This window comes from Periplaneta americana, chromosome 3, assembly GCF_040183065.1.
Source record: "Periplaneta americana isolate PAMFEO1 chromosome 3, P.americana_PAMFEO1_priV1, whole genome shotgun sequence".
In the NCBI taxonomy this organism is placed as follows: Eukaryota; Metazoa; Arthropoda; class Insecta; order Blattodea; family Blattidae; genus Periplaneta; species Periplaneta americana.
The window spans coordinates 73,185,175-73,194,025 of NC_091119.1; positions in this window are offsets into that span (position 1 = coordinate 73,185,175).

Consider the following 8,851-nt stretch of genomic DNA (forward strand, 5'->3'; position numbering starts at 1 on the left):
TTTTGGGCGAAAAGTGTAGTACAGAAAATCCTGCAAGATGAGTTCTCTAATGTCTTATTTTGGCACTGTGCAAATTACAGACTTTACTTCCAGTGGGTGATACTGTAAATCAGTGGTTGTCAGCACTCTCTGAAATGGGTAAAGGGTAAGCAAAGCCATCCCGTGTGTCCTGTCGTGCAGCAGGAAGAGGTAGAGAGCATACCCACTAGCAGCTACGAATGCTAGACCCAGGGTGCTCTGTGCTGATGACCACTGCTGTAACTAAAGTGGCAGAAGTTAATTGATTCAAGTCATTCTTAGACAAATTGTGTTTTATCATTCATCCCTAAAAAATTCCAAATATCTCCAATCTTGTGCTAATTTGCTAGATACACAGCTACTTAGAATTGGCAGAAGACTTCAGATACGGACACGTCGCTACTTTTGCAGTGCTGCGCAACTCTCGTACTGTGATGTGTGAACAACAGTGCAACTCAAAAAGTAGCAGTTGCCAAACCAGCTGCCCGCTACTTTTTCATGCTGTGCACAGCTTAAAAGTAGCGACATGTGAACAAGATGCTCAGGGTTGCAGCCGCAGCATTTTTGATATCGGTTTTGTTTAAACTTTTGCAGCGGTTGCGACCATTGTTGCCACTCAAATGTGCCAATGATACTTTTATTTTTTGGATATATTTTAATGTTAGATGTGATGAAAATAAATTATTTGTAACAGTTACTAAATGTACAACACAGAGTATATTTGCTGATGATATAATTCATGTTTTTATTTTTCCGTAGTGTAATTTCAAACAGGAGGGTTGCCAACATTGATTACGTGATTATGCTGTTGGTTATAATCCCAGATCACATATAGATTGCTTATTCCTATGTTAAAATCGGTTGCACTTTGAAGAAAATAACCGCCAGGATCGCCACCCGTCCACCATAAACGAACACGAGATGGCAGTATAGTCGCCAATGCAATTCAAATGGGAGTTATGAGTGACTCCTTATATAACAACTAGATGGCAGCATAGTAAACCTGGCAAACGTTGTTACTGTCAAGGCCTATAACGCAGAGCAATCTGGGTATTATTATCATCTAAGTTATCATTTAACCTTCTGAGGACTGGAAACATTTTGTAACACAGACGACTGTGTGGGGTGTTTCTTCACCCCAACTGATTATTTGAGATAATAAGTATTTCTGTTCCTTATTTTTATGTATATTTATTCACAAAAGAATAATAGGACAGTAAATAAGCCTCAATAATGAAGATTGTTGTAAAACGAGACCACCAACAATGGTAACTAGCAACAATGTTTACAAACAGTTTTATTTCTTATTACATAAAATAAGCAGAAAAACCATCTTACAGTTTATTCTTTCTATGCACTCTCAGTAACTGAGGCTCATCATTGAACCATTTTCATTTAGTGTTCTGCCCAAGGGGAGGTCTTTCACTGCAAACACAGCTTTCTCCAGTCTTTCCTATTTTCTGCCTTCCTCTTTGTTTACTCATATGATCCATATATCTTATGTCATCTATCATCTGATAGCTTCTTCTACCCCGAACTCTTCTCCCGTTCACCATTCCTTCCATTGCACCCATCGGTAGGCAGTTCCTACTCAGCCATTGACCCAACCAATTCCTTTTCCTCTTCCTGACCAGTTTCAGCATCATTCTTTCTTCACTCACTCTTTCCAACACAGCTTCATATCTTATTCTATCTGTCCATTTCACACATTCCATTCTTCACCATATCCACATTTAAATGCTTCTATTCGCTTCCCTTCAGTTCGTCGTAATGTCCATGTTTCTGCCCCATGCAATGCCACACTCCATACAAAGCACTTCACTAGTAACTTCCTTAGTTCTTAGTTTACATCCGGAATCTTTTACCGTGGAAAGACTCAACATGCCATGTTTGCAGTTTTTCTTGGGAAAAATAAATGCGATAGCTTCCCGTTACTTTTCACACACTACTCTCTCTTTCGCATCTTAAAAGGTCCTAGGGCCCCAGCGTGGAGATGAGGAGAGTGGATTTGACTAATTAGGCCCTCCGGACTTCACCGAAATTCACCGCAAGGGTCAAATGTCAGTTCTATCAGGGTTTTTGACTCGATCAGAGACCGGGAAATCCCAATTGAATCGACTCATGCAGAAGGGGCTTCAGTCTATTGGACCTAGTTTTCAGAAAACTAAAGAAAACATTCTGTACACTACATTCCTTTCTGCATAGAACTCTAAGCTTCAGTTTCTATCTTCCCAAGCACTGGACTGAATATCTTTCTGCACAGGCCGATGGAGCCATCCATAAAGATATGATTTACATCCATATCTCGTTTTTTCAAAATTTGTGACTGAAGCCCTTTCTGCATGGGGCGATTCATTAGCCTTTGCCCCAATGTGCACTTATGAATAACATTATAATTATCTTGATTTCATACTTTGCCGGCTTTGACTTCATAAACCCTAAAGGGACATAGTCCCATAGATGGAACCAACTGTTCATCAATGTCAAGTGTGAACACGGATTATAGTTTTCTTGGCAGTGCCGAACAAAGATAGTGAAAATTTCTCGGAAAGCAGCCATTTTGTGGATTTCCCTTCTGTCCCAGTATTATAATCGTCAAATCTTAAGTCTTAGTGACCTATCCCTGATCAGAGATCCTGAGAAGAAAGACCTTTGAAAGAGAGTGACAGTGGTTTAGAGCATGCTTACTGGTTCCTGGTTAGCAATCAGTGCACCAGCTACAAGCACAATTCCGAAGAATGCATGTATCTCCTCACGAACTGTAGGAACCCAATGTCTTTTTTCCTCATGCGGATTTTCAAGGTTCCATTTTCCGAACACTAATTCTCCTTTTTGATTTGAATATAATACTAATATGTTCACTACGGTATTTCATTATCAAGGAATAGCTTGAAAATAGTTTAAATATTTTCTGTACATTTGCAGTTGGGCCACTTTTTACAGTCACAATATTTGGCGCGGTTTCTTCGTGTTGGTGTGTCGGAAAATTTTTTCCACTTTTCTCTACTTCTACTAAAACATACGAATCATCTTCTCCAGAATCTTCTGTAGATGTATCCACTTCATCATGAGGTACAGGTTCACGTATGATTACAACGTCAAATTCCTCTCTAATTGATCAATTATCATCTATTTCTGAATCAGAAGAAGAGGAAGAAGAAGAAGAAAAAGGAGAACTATCATATACCAACCTCCCTAGGTCTACATTATCAGTTATAATCTTCTATGTTTAGTACTTTTCGACATATTGCAGAAAAAAACCATACTTCAAGACAGTAAGAGAGTAATTAGTGATCCTCAGCAATGAACAAATAAGTTAAAATGTGGATCATATTTGACTTACATGTTGTAAGACTGGTAGGCTACTATCAACATAAATAATCTACAAAACAATTCAAAATAAAAAAAAATAACAAAATTAGTAAGTGACAGTAAAGAATATGTGGGGTGTTTCAACACCCCAACTACTAGTTATGTGTTTTCTAGGAAAATTAATAAACTATCTTACTTTTAACAGTTGGCATATTAAAACATAAAGCAACTTTGACACAATAAAAAATATCATTAAATAAGACGAGCTTTTAATGTGTTTTTAATTAAAAAAACTGCGACTGGGGTGTCAAAACACCCCACCCAGTCCTTAGAAGGTTAAGTATATAGGCGTTTTTAATAGCTTTATAGTAAAAATAATGCCAATTTCTAAATACTAGTTAGATCAGAAAAGCAAATAATAGATAAGTAAGCTATTGCATGAGTTTCATAATCCGAAACTCTAATGAGAACATAACCACAAAATGTATATCAAAAAGTCAATACGGAGATGGAAACCTGCACCTAAACTGCTGCTGCAAAAGTAGCGCCTTGTGTGTGAACAGACTCGAAACCTCCAGTTGGAACTTTTGCAGCGCACTACTTTTGGCTTACTTGTGAACACAATACGCAACATTTGCAGCTGCAGTAGAAAAGTTGCGCAGAAAAAGTAGCACATGCTGGGTTGCATCTAGTTATGCACTGCATCAACAGTATGGCAAAATTATGAAGTACCACTAGTTTATCATTTTCAGAATGCTTCAGAGGACACACAATGAAGGCTGTAGTATACAATCTGGCAACACCTCATGATCTGTCTTTCATTGACTGGCTGCTGTCATGGAACCATTTAGCAGACAGAATGTTAGAAATTTCCGATTCAAAATAAGATTTATTACAGTTAGAATCGTAAATAAAGACTGCAGTTTCAGTCTTAAAATAATACGATAGATTATGAATTGGAGTTCATAAAGGTAAAAATGATAACAGGGCCTAGGGAATTCAATAAATGTTGTTTTACCTCATTTTGCAACCTTAAATATTATAACAGTCTATAACCGAATATATTACAGATCCTTTAGTATTTCCACGTAATACTTCTGCAAACTTTAAGATGTTTATAAAGGAAGGCGGAAAATAGGAAAGGTCGGAGAATGCTGGGTTTGCAGTGAAAGATCTGTCCTTGGGCAGGAAACTATGAATGAATAACAATAATAGAATCTATACTGAAACCAACACTGTCCTGTATGTCGGCAGCTACAAAAACATAGTACCGGTAGATATTTAAACCTCTCAAGTCTGTTGGGTGTATAATATATTGAGGACATGTCACATACTGTTGATTGTGCTAAGGAAATGGAAAAGGGAAAGTTGTCAAATCCATGTAAGAGTCAAATAATAAATGGTTACGATTTCTGTTCTTGCATAAACAACGCTATTTCATTCATGCATATGAGCTTGAAATGGTGTAAATGTGAGTAAACATATGTATTTTACTTTTTTCTTCTACAATTAAAAATAATATGAAAATCGTGCAAAATCATCGATGAAGGCAAAGTGTGTATATACTTGTCATTCTCTGTATATACTTGTGTACAGGGGTGTCGACTTGGAAATATTACTGGGGGGGGGGGGGGTAAGAATAGGTTAGCAGTGAGAACTAATAAAAAAATAGATGAATTTGAAGAAGCTTACCTTAAATTTTGCTGGCAAACTTGCTCCCCCTCAGTTCGTTCTTGCTTATCGCACTCACAATAAAATACTGTTGTACTGTATGTCGAAAATCTCATATTATTTTCGTAAATTATTATTTACAACACTGTTTTACTAGTTGGAGGTATGAAATTATAATAATAAAATAGCAAATTATCAAGGTTTTTGGTACCAATTTATTAAAATATTTTTACAGCAGTATTTTACTAGGAAATAGCATATCTTTACAAATCACAATTTTCGAATTACGACACTATTTTAATGGGAGTGCGATATGAAGTCATCACATAGGCAGCAAGGTTAAGTTTCATTGACTCATTTCTATGGCAGTTGAGAAGAGCAATGGCTTTTAAACAATCTTGTATCACGACAGACCTCAGATAAGTTTTTAGCCTTTGCAGAGAAGAAAATCAGTGGTGGCTCCTGCATATTTTTAAGAGGAGGAAAGAAGGTAACAGGACGAAATGACACCTTCTTTAATGAAACATGCTACAAATTAGCCAACATGCATACATGTAAGACCAGGTAGTGTTGGGGTTGGTCTTCCCTTCTGTATAGCAATAATCTGTTCTTGTAAACTGAGTTTCCTAAATTTTCCAAAATATATAGTGTTGTCACTTCCATTCATTGTTGAATAATTGTACAAATTAACAATTACAAGGAAACTCACCTCGCAGCATTTTTCGAGCACACTACAGCATCACACGTGTTGGAAGAGACTATAGCTACTAACATGTAATCGGAACCACGGAAATGGGAATGGGAAATAATCTGAGGAAAGCGAGAACACTGCACCCATCTACATGGTCTGTGTTGCTACATGTACATTTTACAAGTTCAGTATCACATGCTTTTGAAGAATATCAGTTCTTGTAAAGTTATACTACTATTATTGTTCAAAGTTGCTGGTGGCCAATTAATTTTTTATGTTAAAAATGTAGTTTGGAGTACTACTTTCAATTTAAAATATATTTTTACAAAACTGACAACTTGGCTGTTGCCCTGTCTAGTACACAATGAATGGAAGTGAATTTCAGGGGCCAAAAAGATCTGCGATACTAACGTAGAACTACTTCCTCTTTGTTTTATATAAACCCGACTTTAACTTTCAAATATCTTGGAAAGTTTCAAACCATGGATAGTAGCTTATATAAAGTGCAATGAATAATATTGTTGATTTATAATTATTTTTAAAAAAAGTTTATATAGTGTCTTTCATAGGGTTGCGTTAAAACTGTTTTTATTGTGCCTCCTCCTAGATGTGTTATAGTCTGGTTGAATGAAAGATCATTAGATGGCAGCGGTAGCAAGCTTGCTGCACGACCAGTTGGTTTCTATTTCCCGCCCATGTGCTGATTCAGAGGAGGATCTCCTCCCTCTCCGTTCATTTACCCGCTTTAAAACTCTGCTTCTTTCTCTGGCCGCTAGTGCACTGTTGTCTATGTGTGTTAACTGCAGTAAAGGAGGAATGGATTGACTTTCCTCCACACAAACAAACTCGCATCTTTCTCACAGTTTTCTAGCAGCACATGAGCGCGCATCATTTAAAACTCGATCAACTGAGATTTTCTTATAGCTGTGAACTTAAAAATTATCGAATCTTCCTCGAATTTCAAGGCACATATTTTATTTGGTATTTACTTTCAAAAGAAGAAAAATGTGAGGAGGACGTTCCTCCCTTCCCTCCCCCGAGGAACCGTCACTGAAGAAAATGATCACTTGGCAGTACACGTTGTTACCAGAATCGTTAGCACTGTTTGTATAAATTTCACTAGTTCTGGCAACTCAAGTATGCCACTATTTCATCCAAGGAACTAATATTTGCAAACTAACTACTTTGAGTAATTTCATGAAACATGCCATGATGGATATCTCATTCATAGAAGATAAAATGTATTCAGAATGTCTATTATGAGTGTTATCACTAAGAAGTAGTTCAATTTGACTTATAAGGGATGTTTTAACTATCTCAGAAAGATACAACCCTCAAACTTCGTTAACTGATACAGTTCACATATGTAAGTAAACGCACAAAAATTACCTGCCAATATCCAATGCAAATGCCTGAAATTACTATGTAAATGTGATATGGCTACGAAAATAATTGGCCATGAGCAGCTTATCAGCTGACTGCAGGTGAGTTGCCACTGCATCACGGGGTACAAGTAAACATGACCGCATGTTAGTTTGTAGCAGTGAGTGTTATTGCTACCAGTGAGACATGAGAATGAGCTCTCAAACAGCATTGAATTCTGTCAATGTTTTGTTACATGCGACAAATTATTTTCGTGAGGATAATAATTGTGCTGCAAGTGGAATAAGTATACAAGAGACACAAATAACAGAATATATTATAAAACTTATAGAGGATCATCCATTCGGGGTGAATTACACTGCTGACGAGACTTTAGAGATAACTAATGAAGAATCTCCAGATGAAGAAAGTGACATTGATACCTCATCTTCAGAATCTAGTACCCACAACCAGAACCCCCATTCCTCACCTGTGGAATTTGAGCCTAACAGATCTAATAGTGATTCGCATTATCATACTCCATCACCAATGAAATCATCATTGTCAAGTTATGCACCAAGTCCATAGAAACAAGCAACAAAGAGTGTCAGTGCCGATTATAAGAGAAAAGCAATGAAATATTGACTGAATGAAAGTGGTAAAAAGAATTTATTAGCAACAGTTCAGAAAAGGTTTCGGGCAGTCACGCCAGAATGGCAACTGTATTTTTGGAAATCACAATTGAGGCATGTAAATGGAAAAGGCTGAAAGTGCCAAAACTTCAGAACATAGTTTTGTATCTGAAAACAGGTGAAAATGACGTCGCCAACAATGTGGGTTATTATAGAAATTCCGTAAGGTACAGTATTGATTTAGTTTCTAGAGTGAGTGATAGGTAGGGCTGAGGTTGAAGTCACTGTGAATGAAACCTGGGTAAGGGTGAATGTCCAAGCATCACAGTGCGCATCTAGTATACTGTTTGTTTTGCTGGGACTCACTGTGAAGTATTTGTATTCTAAGTCTAAGATCAGTTGTGTATCAAATAAATGAACTTAGATCGTCCTGTTAGTAAAGTGACTGTGTTGTAAATTCGTCGACAGGCGAGACAGAACGGAAAACGCTATGTAACAAGCTCAGGGAAACAAACTGCAAGTAAACAACCACCGCCACAACAAGCCACCTGTTCATGTAAGCATGCATGTAAAGATCTTGCACCTGAACAGAAGGAGCTGTTGTGGAATTCTACAAAGTTAGTGAAAACCTACAATAAATTATTTTATGCTCGACCATGCCGAAATGTAGTAATTATAAACCTAGTAGCAGCCCTTTAATGGACCTCATTAAAGTACACCTATTCATTAAAGTTCAGGTGTTCCACCAATCAGAAAACACCATTGTAGCAATATGAAAGCGCAAGTATCGATTATTCTCGGATATGCAATCGAAAGACAACTAGCGAAACGTCACGGAGGCTGGAAATCCAATACTGTCGCAGAAGGTTATGTTCTGTTACTATAATAATTCGCGTTAATTGTAAATAATATTCAAATAAATTCAATTTGTCATCTCGTTTTTCAATGTCTAAATAAATTTCAAGGTTATATCAAGATTAATGTTTATTTTACTCTCTAGATTATATCAAGGTCAATGACATTTGTTTCTCGGAAAAAATCAATATTTTCGCGTCTGTGCACATCTCACAATTTACGAGATATTGCACAAGGTCAGTTCCGCTCCCCAGTCAGATAAGAATAACATGAATACTTATGAATAATTTCAAGTTAGAAATATGGTCGA